The sequence below is a fragment of the Ovis aries genome, chromosome 3, assembly GCF_016772045.2.
Source record: "Ovis aries strain OAR_USU_Benz2616 breed Rambouillet chromosome 3, ARS-UI_Ramb_v3.0, whole genome shotgun sequence".
Classification (NCBI taxonomy): Eukaryota; Metazoa; Chordata; class Mammalia; order Artiodactyla; family Bovidae; genus Ovis; species Ovis aries.
The window spans coordinates 220,887,927-220,899,037 of NC_056056.1; the positions used below are offsets into that span (position 1 = coordinate 220,887,927).

Consider the following 11,111-nt stretch of genomic DNA (forward strand, 5'->3'; position numbering starts at 1 on the left):
CCACGGCCTTGCCTCAACCGCTTTCCAAAAATACCACAGGACAGCCGTGCCGTCCAGACGCTTCCCAGACTTTCCCCTCTGGGCTCCGTAGGCACTGTTCCCTCTTCCTCAAGATCCCCTGGCCCCTTGCTCAGCCGCCTGGCCAGCTCACCCTCCACTTCCTTTGGTGCCACCTCCTCCGGTGAGGCCTCCTTGATGTTTGGCCCTCTTCCCCCAGGCAGAGTCGCTACCCTGCCCTCTGCTCCCACTCCCATCAGGACCATCCCTATGCGGGACTTGGACCCAGGCAGAACAGTCTTTCTGGGGACCCAGTGTCCCAGCAGGACAAGCCCTGAGTACAGTCTTGGGAGTGAACAGCCACACGACGCACACCCAGGTGAATGCTTGCCCACTCCTGGTGGACACCCAGCCCCTTCGGAGAAGGTCCCAGGCGCAGCAGAAAGCAGACTCCAGAGGTTAAGCACCCACTGGCCTCAAGCTCCAGGCCCAGATGATGCTGAGGCAGCCCCAGTGCAGACCCTCACCAGCTCCCGCCAGGTCCCACCCGTCCCCTAGGACTTGCTCCCCCCTGTGTCTCTCTGCCAAAGAGAAGGAATGCAAATAACAGGGACAGATGGGTGGAGCTTGTGGAGGCCTCCCTCCTGGACTGCTCTGCCTCCGTGACCCTCTTTCAGACTCACTGCAAGAGGGTCTGCTGTGGACCCTGCTCTCTGCAGGGGAGGAAACTGAGGATGGAGGTGGCTAGGCAAGGCCACCCAGATGTAAGGGGGCACACAGGAGCATGGTGACCCACACCTCCAGGCCAGTACCTCTCCTGACCACAGAGGGTTCCCTGCCTTCTCTCCATCCCCCATGGGAAGATCTGAATCCTGGCTTCACTCTTTAGCAGCTATGTGTCCCTGGGGACGCCACAGCCCTTCTCTGAGCCTCAGGTGAGAACGGTGATCCATCCTTTTTCGGGTGTATTACAAGTATTAAATCAGGTAGTATTTGCAAAGCACCCAGAACAGGGCTAGACAAAGTTGGGGGACCTCCCGGCAGGTCAGGGCTCCAGGGCCCGGGGTCTTGGTCCCAGTGCCCATTCTGTGGCCTCAGCAGATTGGCAGTGCCCTCTCCCCTCACTCTTTTCCAGAACGCATGTCTGGTGCCCTCTTTGGAAGGAATCAGATGGCCCACAGGCTGGCGGTCCACACTGCCTGCACCATGCCTCCCCCAGCTTCAGAACCTTCCTGCAACCTGCTGTCCACTACACGGAGTCCAAACACTTCCTCCGACTTGCCACGCACCTTCACAAACCACACACCACGCTCAGTGTGTGAGCTTCGTGCATCACCACGCCCCCAAAGGAAACAGCATTCCCCCGTATTATGGAGGAGGAGACAGAGGTTCCAACAAGCACCAGGACTCCCCTGCCCTAAAGAGGAGGAAGCCACAGTCTGAATACAGTTCTGTCCAGCTCCCAAACCAAACTGTCAGAGACACCAAGCAACCTGGGTCTTCAGACTCAGCCCCTCACCCCCAGTTCCTGGAAGGTGGATAAATGTTCACGCAAAGAGAAATCATGCTGCTAAGCCACTTCAGTTGTGTCCAACTCTGTGTGACCCCATAGACAGCAGTCCACCAGGATCCCCAGTCCCTGGGATTCTCCAGGCAAGAGCACTGGCGTGGGTTGCCATTTCCTTCTCCAGTGCATTAAAGTGAAAAGTGAAAGTGAAGTCCCTCAGTCGTGTCCGACTCTTAGCGACCCCATGGACTGCAGCCCACCAGGCTCCTCCGCCCATGGGATTTTCCAGGCAAGAGTACTGGAGTGGGGTGCCATCGCCTTCTCCGGGAAAGAGATCATATCCAGCTATAAAACTCATTCTATCTCATCACTCACAGCCCTCAAAGACTCTGCCCCAGTCTCTAGGCCCCTTCCCGAGCTTCCCTGATTTTAGGCTTTCAATGTTTCCTGACAGCCATTACTCACTCATTCATTTATTTACCCATTCATCCATCCCCCCACCCACCCATCCATCTATCCATCCACACATTCATCCATCCACCCACCCACCCGACCATCTATCCATCCAGCCATATGTACATCCATCCACCCATTCATCCACTCACCTAGCAACCTGTCCATCCATCTACCCATCCATTCATCCATCCCTCTATCCATCCATCCACCCACACATTCACCCACCCTCCCACCCACCCACCCACCCACCCATCCACCTATGCATCCATCCATTCATTCATCCATCCATTCATCTTTCCTGGTGACTCAGATGGGAAAGAATCTGCCTGCAATGCTGGAGACTCGGGTTTGATTGGCTGGGAAGATCCCCTGGAGAAGGAAATGCCTACCCACTCCAGTATTCTTGCCTGGAGAATTCCATCAATAGAGGCTACCGTCCACAGGGTTCCAAAGAGTCTGACACAGTTGAGCAACTAACACATCCATCAGCAGTTCACCCCTTCGTTCACAGACCCATCCAAAGCATGCCTGAGCTAGAAGCTGGCTACACAGCAAAATCAGGAATAAGGTGGTCTCTGACCTTCGTGACAGAGAAAGGCCACTGCTTCTGTGCTCTCTGGGTGTTTCTGTTATTAAATGCAGCTGTGATGACAATGGTAACAGTATTATTCACTGAGTGCTTATTATGTGCTTGGCTCTGTACCGGACATGTTCCTTGAATCAGCTCTTTTCATTCTTGCTGCAACTCTTGCTAGGTGAGTGCTTCTCCATTTTTAGAAGAAAATGAAGCTCGGAGAGGTTTTATGACTTGCCTAAGGTCACATAGCTATTAGGGGTTGAAAGTGAAAGTGAAGTCGCTCAGTCGTGTCCGACTCTTTGCGACCCCATGGACTGTAGCCTACCAGGATCCTCAGTCCATGGGATTTTCCAGGCAAGAATACTGGAGTGGGTTGCCATTTCCTTCTCCAGGGGGATCTTCCCCACCCAGGGATCGAACCCGTGTCTCCCGCATCGTAGGCAGATGCTTTGCCGTCTGAGCCACCAGGGGGTTGAAACTGGGATTCAAATCTTGATGGCCCCTTCCATAGCTTGGGGATAATAAGTAATAGTTATCACTGTAATTGATCCAGGAGCCTGGAATGTCACAGTCCTCACCTTGAATCCTCAAAACCACCCTTGTAAGGTATTATTATGACTATCATAAACATTATCAAAGTTATTTTTAAAATGAGGACATAGGCTCAGAGAGGGAAGTAAGCAGCCCAGCACTGGCCGCCGGTGGGGGATGTGACCCCAGGCAGGGGGGCCCCAGAGCTGGCCATCTCGCCACCTGCTCTGTGGTTGCCATGGCACCGGGCAGGCACCAGAGCAGTCTAGGGACCACCATATTCACTTCTTCACTTAATCAACAACCACAGTCTTGGAATCCCCTGCTCTGAGGGTTCCTGGATGATCAGGTTTGGGTCCCTCCCAGCTGCTTCATCAAAAGACTGGAGCAGTGTTCACAGAGTAACAGGTAATAAAGTGAGATTACAGAGAGCTGACGTGTCTTTGAATGCACACGATGGGCTAAGCTGCAAATCTGTCTTATCTGATTCATGCAACAACCCATTTCACAGATGAGGAAACTGAGGCTCACAAGTTATATAACCTGCCAGGGTCATAGAGTTAGGAACAAGCAGAGGGGAGACTGGTCCATGCTGGAGCCCCAAGTGCAGCCTCGGTGGTCCAGGCTGCTCCTGTGGGATCAGAGCCAGGAGCTTCCCTGAAGCACTGCTTGTTGCCCTGACGATGGGCCTCAGCTCAGAGGCCCTGCTTATCCCCCAAAAGCCTGAAGGTCTCAGGGATCAGATTCTGAGCAGCGACAGCCAGATGATGCCGTGTTCCCCATCTGCTCCCAGAAAAATCTAAACAACAGGGCCCTTTAGAGGCAAGCCCATGGGAGGGTGTGTTGGGTTCCTCCTGAGCTGAAGGCTGGGCTCCACTGACCGGGCCTCTTTGGCCAGTCCTCTGGGGCTCAGTGATGATCCCAGGCTTTCCACAAATGGGCAGGGAGAGGCTCCATCTTCCCATTTTATGGATGTAGAGACTGAGGCTCAGAGCCCATAGGTCTGGCATGGACATCCGGGGACTCCTGTTCTAAAGCCGAGCCTGGGCTGTAGCCGAGGAGGAGGAGCAGAAAGAGGATCTTGTGGACTTTGGTATTAGTAATTCTGTTATTCTTTGACCTCATGTTTAAAATTTCCATTTAGGAGGTTACAATATGTTCTGCTGGCCCCATAGAGCCCATCTAACCCAGAGCCTCAGGTTTCAGAGCTCGGACTGGCTTCCCGGCCATTTGCCTCTCCTCTCTGGCCTCTGTTCTCCTTAGGGAAAAGGAACCTAGGAAGGTGGCCCTGGGGTTGTCTGAGCATGCTGGAATATAATGGACAAAAAAGGGCTTCGTAATGAAGGAATCTGCAAACATTAAAATCCAAAGATCCAAAGATGTCTGAGACCCATTTTAAGACTTTGTTCAGGCACTCCTCTGCCTCCTGAATGCCCTCTGCCCCCTTGTGCTGGCACACTCCTATCCACCTTTCAAGACCCAAACCAAAAGTTACCTCCACCAGGAAGCCCTCCCTGACCCCTCAGGTATAGTGGGACCTCATAGGTGTCTGGTTTTGGGGTTTTTTTTCCTGCTTTTCTGCCTCCAACAGACACACCACAAAATCCAGCAGGGCAGGGTCTTGTTTTAACTATCTCTTGTTCCCCAGGTCTGGCACTGTGTCTGGTACAGGGTAGGTGTCCCGGAAAGGTGGAATGAGCCAGAGCTTAAATGCATATTCTGTTGGTCTATAAACCCAGCTGTGCGTGGACGATTCTCCTGACAAAGATGAGGAGCCTGAAGTGAAAGCAAATCACCATCATTTCAATAACCCGCTCAGGGATCTGTGGAGGAAATTCTTGAGCTGGATTATGGAAGGAATTTGCCTTTATTTTTAATTTGTGCCGATATCTAAGAAAGCGGCACTTTCTTTCCAATCCATCATGCGCCAGGGAGCTTCCAAGCTGGTGCAGGAGGCAAACTTTCCCAATTTCCCGATGCAAATCTCGCAGCCTCGGCAAAGCGGCCGTTCCACCCTCCGCCGGGCATTTCTCAGATGCTTGCCAGCAAGGAATAATCAGATTATGTAGCTGGGTTTTAAAAGATCACGGTTTGTCTCATTTTCCAGGGAAGTGTGAACCAAAAAAAAAAAAAATTCTTTTTTTCCTCCCAGGGCTCTGTTAAAAGCTTCCAGAACTTACTTAATTCAGTGTTAAATGGGTGTAATTTGGGAAACTCATGCATTATTTCTTAATTTCTTGAAGGCGAGTTTGCGCTCGTCTGCTGGGGTAGGTGTGCGTGTGGACATATGGGCGGTGATGGGAGTGTGTGCCCCAGACCGGGGAGGAAAGGGGGCAGCCGGTCCACAACATGCCAAGGGAACGCTCCATTCATGGCTGGTGGCTGGAAACGTGTGACAGGAGGCGTCTGCATTTCATCTCACGGCTTCTGCTTCTCCGCTTGCATGGCCAGGGAGGGTGAGATTCTGAAGCCTTTCCCTGACAGGAGAGCCTCAGGGTTTGGGGGGCAAATATCACGTCTGCACCCCCTCCCCCATGCCAGGCAGTGGCCTCAGATGCCCCTGAACGATGCTGACAGGCCGGCATCATATTGTGAACATCCTTGACCTTCCAGGATGCCCAATTCACTGTGACCTTGAGCATGCCACCAGCCCGCCCTGGGCCCCAGGGTCCCCACTTACACGGGTAAGTGGACAAGCTTCGAGCTCCCTATCAGGCCCTAAAGCATCCCGACATCGCGGTACAACACACGGGCCTCAGAGATGCTGAGGTCCCTGACTTTATCTGCCCCTCCCCCAGCTGTAGGGTGTGGAGGGTAGGGGCTCCCACACCCCAGACTGCCCGTGACTTTCCCCACCGCAGCCCTCATGAAACCCGTTAGGCAGGAGCTATGTCGCTGCACTGTTGAACGAGAAAACCCGGGCTCAGACAGCAAGAGCTTCACCAGTGAGTGGTCACATCAGAACGTCCAGAGAAGACCCTCTGGAAAATTTTCAACCTGCTCGCAGCTAAGGAAGAAAGGAAAGAGCGGCTCATCTCATGTGGGCCAAACTTGGGTACGGGGGTGGTGCACCAGCAGGTCCAGAGGTGCTGGGACGGCCACGGTCTCAGCTCAGAGAGGCATTTGTTCATATAGTCAGTCGTCAAACAGATCCTGCGCCCTGGGTCACGTCTCAGGGCAGGTGTGAGGGGGCTTGGCTGCTTCTTTACCTTCCTAGGGGGTCAGACACTGGAGAAGGGGGTCAAGGAATGTGTGTGCTGGAGGCAGGAGGGAAGGGAAGGATAAAAGAGAGAGAGAAGGAGGAGGGAGGGGGTGGGGCCTCTCCCCTGCCAGCAAGCCCTGTGTAGGCTGAGGCTGACACCAACAGAGTAGGTAGCACCTGGTACCCCCTGGAAGACTGTGGCCAGGGCGGGCAGGGCCTCTGGTCACCCTCCCCACTTTCACTGGCTCCAGATAGTCAAGACCCAGCCTGCCATAAGAGTGTTTAGGAACCAAGGACCCACAGTGCTCAGGAGTTGACTACTGCTTCAGCAACTTCTAGAAAGAGTGGCTGGGCTGGGGAAAAACCACCCTGGGAGAGCTAGAGATGGGCTCTGAGTTCATCCTAAGATTAATATGAATCTGTTGTGTGACTCAGCCAGAGAGAAGCTGAAGTAAGAGGTTGCATTAATAGAGGTAGAGCATCCCCAAGGAGGGAGGTGATAGTTTTCCTCTGAGCCTAAGACAGGCCACACTCTGCATCAGTCCAGAAGAGAGTGAGCAGGACAATGACTAGGAGGATGTGAGACTCAGCAAAGTGTCTGAAGAGCCGCCAGGGTCACCATCGGGCACAGGCTGAACTCCGGGTGGTGGAGCGTAGTGGTTAGGGTCATGAGAGTAGCCGTGGTACTTTTAACCTCCCTGAGCCCGTTTTCTCAGCAGGGCAACTGAATCAACAGCTGCTTGACTCAGGGTTGGTGCGCAGAATTAAATGGGCTCAGTGCCTGCCCCGCACAGGGCCTAGCACACAGTGGGCCTCTGGCTTTCACGGTCAAAGGCAATCCCATTGCCATTCAGGCAAATCTTTATACTTGTGACAGTGAAGTAGTCTGTCACAGACTCCAGCAGGGAGCTGCCAGATCTGGTGGCTACTTGCTACTTTCCCCTCCCAGCAGCAGCCAAGGGCCAGGCCAGGAAGAGGTCCTCTCCCACCATGTGGCCAGGAAGCAGACCCTCCTTGTTCTTCCAAACCTCCCTCTGCCCACCCCAATCACAGGCTCCACCCACAGACCAGGGACCAGTCCAAGGGCTGAACCCAACCATCCCTCCCTCCTCCCACTACCTAACCCACATCTAGGATGGGCAGCGACCTGCTCTCCTGTCCTAGCCCTGCTCCGACTGCACCAACTCCCCCTGCTCCCTAGTCCTGCAGCCCCCTCCCCTCCACGCCCCACCTCCGAGCCCTGCCCGCCTGCCCACAGGATACCTCCCTCCCAGCTGTGTGTCCACATCTGTGCCCCTGGAGGGGCTCTGCCAGGGAAACACCACTGCTCCTCTCTTCTGGCTGATTCATGCCTGCCTGCCTTTTGGACCGGGTGCCCCCTAGCCCTGAAGCCACCGCAGGGTCTCTGGGCAGATTCTCCCCACTTGCATTCCCCATACTCAGCGCCACCCCCCGCCCCCCGCCGGCTCTGGGGAAGCCCTCCATCCCCACTGGCTTCTCTGGGCGGGTTTCCCTTGGAGCAAGGGCAGAGCTGCTGTCTCCAGCAGCAGACCTGGGGGCTCGCTGAGTTTGGCTGAAGAAGAGGAGTGAGGGGGGAGGGATGGATGGGTGGCATCCTCAGCTTCCTGGGGACCTTGCTCTCTCTCTCACTCACAAAGGTCTGAGCGGCGCTGGCCCTGCCCCCACTCGGCCTGTCCAGTCCAGCTGCCCCCGATAAGCTCCAGGCTGGTAGCCTGGGAGCGGCGGGGTGGGACGCGCACACACACACACCCCCCACATGGCTCAGGGCCAGTCTCCCCCTGCCCAGCTTCCCCCGCCAGTCCAATACCTCCTAGATGCCTGAGACAGAGTGGAGAATTCACTGTGATGATGACGGCAGGGAAGCCCCTCCCTGGGGCTTTCAGCTTGAGCCTCGAGGGGTGGGGGCTGCCTGGCCATAGCGAACTTTCCAGCCACCTCCTGCCCCACACTCAGCCCCCAGCCTGGACAGGCACAGACCGCAGCCTCTCTGGGGGAGGCGGATTCGTGCTCAGGGACGTGTTCCGCCCTGAGCAGACACCGGTCTAGGGGGTGGTGGGGGACGGATCCTAATCCCGAGCAACACTGACCAGCATGGTTACGCTCCTGGCTGACCCCAGGGACCCAGGCTGGGCTGCCAGCTTCCCTGCCACCTTCAGCCCACCTGGCAGGTGAGGGAACAGGGGGTGATGGAGGAGCTCCCTTTAGCCTGATCCGAACGCAACTTGCTGGCTCAACCCTATTTCCATAGCAGCCCAGAGTGAAATTCGCGGGACACCAGTGACTAAAGACACACTGGGGTCCAGGCCCTCATTCCACACTAGGAAAGAGGCCCAGAGCAGGACAGGCACCTGCCTAGGGTCACACAGTCAGAACTCACAGAGCTTTCTCGGTGTGACCTCGCAGCAACCTTCAGAGGTGGGCATGGAGCCCGTGCTACTTTACAAGATGGGGAAACAGGGGCTCAGAGGGGCCAAGCGCCTTGTTCAAGGTCACACAGTGGCGGGGAGAGGCGGGTGGAGGCATCCGGCTGTGATTCCTGGGGCAAGGCACTTTTCCCTCTTCCCATCCCTGCCTGGACTTGCCGGGGCAGGAGGAGCAGTCGCTAAGACAAGGGATCAGAGAGGTCAGGAGAGGCAGAGTAGACACAAGGCATGCTGGCAGATTATGTAAGTCGTCTTCCCAGCCCCACTGCCCCAGGGGTGCCGGCTGGGGAAGCCGCACAGGGCACCAGACCCGGGAGGTCGGGCCTGGCCCACCAGCCCGCCTCGGCTCTCTCTAAGAGATGACAGTTGCAGGCGCCAGGACACACTGGCTTTTCCTCCTCCTTTCTGGCTTCCTCTGGCTGAGTAACAAATACTAACAATGATAATGATAATAATAATTAGAATAAATATAACCTGAAGACGCTCGGGGTCTCGTTGCCATGGCAACCGTTGGCGCTAAGGCGCTTCGGAGGCCGCCGCCAGGCCACCCGGCCCCCGGGCGCGGAATCAATATTGATTCGGCCCCAGGAGGCGGCGGCGGCTCCTCCACTGGGACCACGCGGCGGGTGGCGAGCGAGGGACACGCACTTGGAGAGGCCTTCGTGATTGCCCGCGCCGCCCAGCCCGGACCCTCGGAACCGGTCGGGTCCCCAGTCTGGCTCCGGAACCCTGCCCGGCGCGCACGGGGCTCGGGGTTCGCCCAATTTCCGCACTGGTCCTCGGACGCCGGTCCCCGCCTCGGACGCGAATGCCGGTCCCAGCGGCCGCGTCCCTGCCCGGTGCGCCCTGAACTGCTCCTCGGACCCGGCCCAGGTCCTCTCCAAGGTTTAGCGACCCCGACCTTGGTGAGCCCTGGCGCGGACCCCAATGCCAAGGCGCCGGCTGTCCGACGCGTCTCCCACCCCCAGACTCTTCCCTGGGTGTCCCCGGCCCCCTTTCCACAGCACCCCGGGTCCCTCGATGCTCCGAACTTGCCTCTCCCAGGGCGCCCACCTCTCCCCGCCCGCCTCGGGCGCCCGCACCCCCTTCTCGGGGAGCCAGGGAGCCGAAGATCCGCGCCCCCCACCTCACAACTCGCCGGGACCCTCCTCCTCCAGGAGCTCCACTCCGACCCCTCTCGCCAGCTGCGCTCGGACCCCCGGCCCAGCGCGCCCCTCCCCCGCGCGGCCCCAGCCCGGCCCGCCCCCGGGGCGCCGCTCACCTCCTGCCCGCCGCCCGCTCGCTCTTCGCTGCGCCGCGGGGAGTCGGCGCCCGCGGGGCTGAGCCGCCTGCCGGGGCGCCGGGCCGCCCACGCCCCCGCGGTGCCCCCGCCGCCGCCGCAACAGTTGTCCCGGCTCCGGGGGGCTCCGGGGCCAGCGCCAGGAAGGCGGCTGCTCCTAGGAGCGCGGGGCGCGGGGCGCGGGGCGCGGGCGCGGGCTCAGGCTGGGGCTCCGGCTCGCGGACCGGCCGCCGGCTGCATGCCCCGCCGCGCGCCCGCCCGCCCGCCGGCTACTGGGCGGCCCGCGCCGCCCGCCCGCCCGCCGGCCCAGAGCCCCGCGCCGCGCCCGCCGCCGCCGCCGCCGCCGCGCTCATGCTCGCCGGCCCTGCGCTCGCCGCCGCCGCCGCCGTGCCCACTTCACTCTTTGCCGCTTGCCGCTCGCCCTCTGCTGCCCCCTCTCCCGGCTCGCGGCGCCCCGCGCTCCCGCCCAGCGCCCGCGGCTCCCTTCTCTCTCTCTCTCCCCCCGTTTCTCCTTTCGCAATCTCTCTTCCTCCCCGAGCTCGCCCTCGCCCCGGTCGTGTGTCTCTGCGTCTCTTCCCTTTCGCGACCTCCTCTTTCTTTTCTGCTCCCCCCTTTCTCACTGTTTCCTCCCCTCCTCCCCCCTTCCTGTCTGCTGTCCCCTTACCGCTCTCCTCCCGCTTTCTTTCCCTTCTGTTCCTTTCCTTTCTTCCTTCCTCCTCCGGCACCCCATCGCCGTCTCCCCAGCTCCGCCACACTCACCTGCCTCCTTCCTGGCCGCTCCCCAGCCCTCGGGCCGGCGCAGCTGTTGTAGGGGGGCGGGCGAGGGGCGCACCAGCCCCGCTCCGGCCACCTGGCTGCTGGCCGGGCAGCCCCTCCAGCCTCCCCTCCTCCGGCGGCCGGCCGCTGGAGGGCCCCACCTGCCGCGCGCCTCCCGCTGCGGGTGCTGAGCCAGACATCCCCTCCAGGCGGCCCCTCCTCCGGAGGTGGTCAGGGCCGGGGTCAGGCTGAGGTGGCCCCTGGCAGGGTCAGACTTGGGCCGGAGACTCCTTCGCAGCAGACCAGATCTGGCCAGTTTCCAATGAGAAAACCCCGACTTCCTCGGGCCTCCGTGAGGACGG

General features: G+C 58.8%; 1 protein-coding gene across 3 annotated transcripts in view; it reads right to left on the minus strand.

Annotated features, from left to right (window-relative positions):
• Positions 1–10,898, minus strand: part of SHISAL1 (shisa like 1) — an 82,008-nt gene extending 71,110 nt beyond the window's left edge. For 2 of the 3 annotated variants that reach the window (XM_015095060.4, XM_042247865.2), the window contains exon 1: positions 10,753–10,898. The gene's annotated coding sequence lies outside the window, so the exon portion shown is untranslated. Of the gene's footprint in view, positions 1–9,975; positions 10,021–10,752 lie in introns of those variants that run through there. The other variant, XM_042247864.2, reaches the window with a different exon arrangement.
• Between the last annotated feature and the right edge of the window lie 213 nt (positions 10,899–11,111).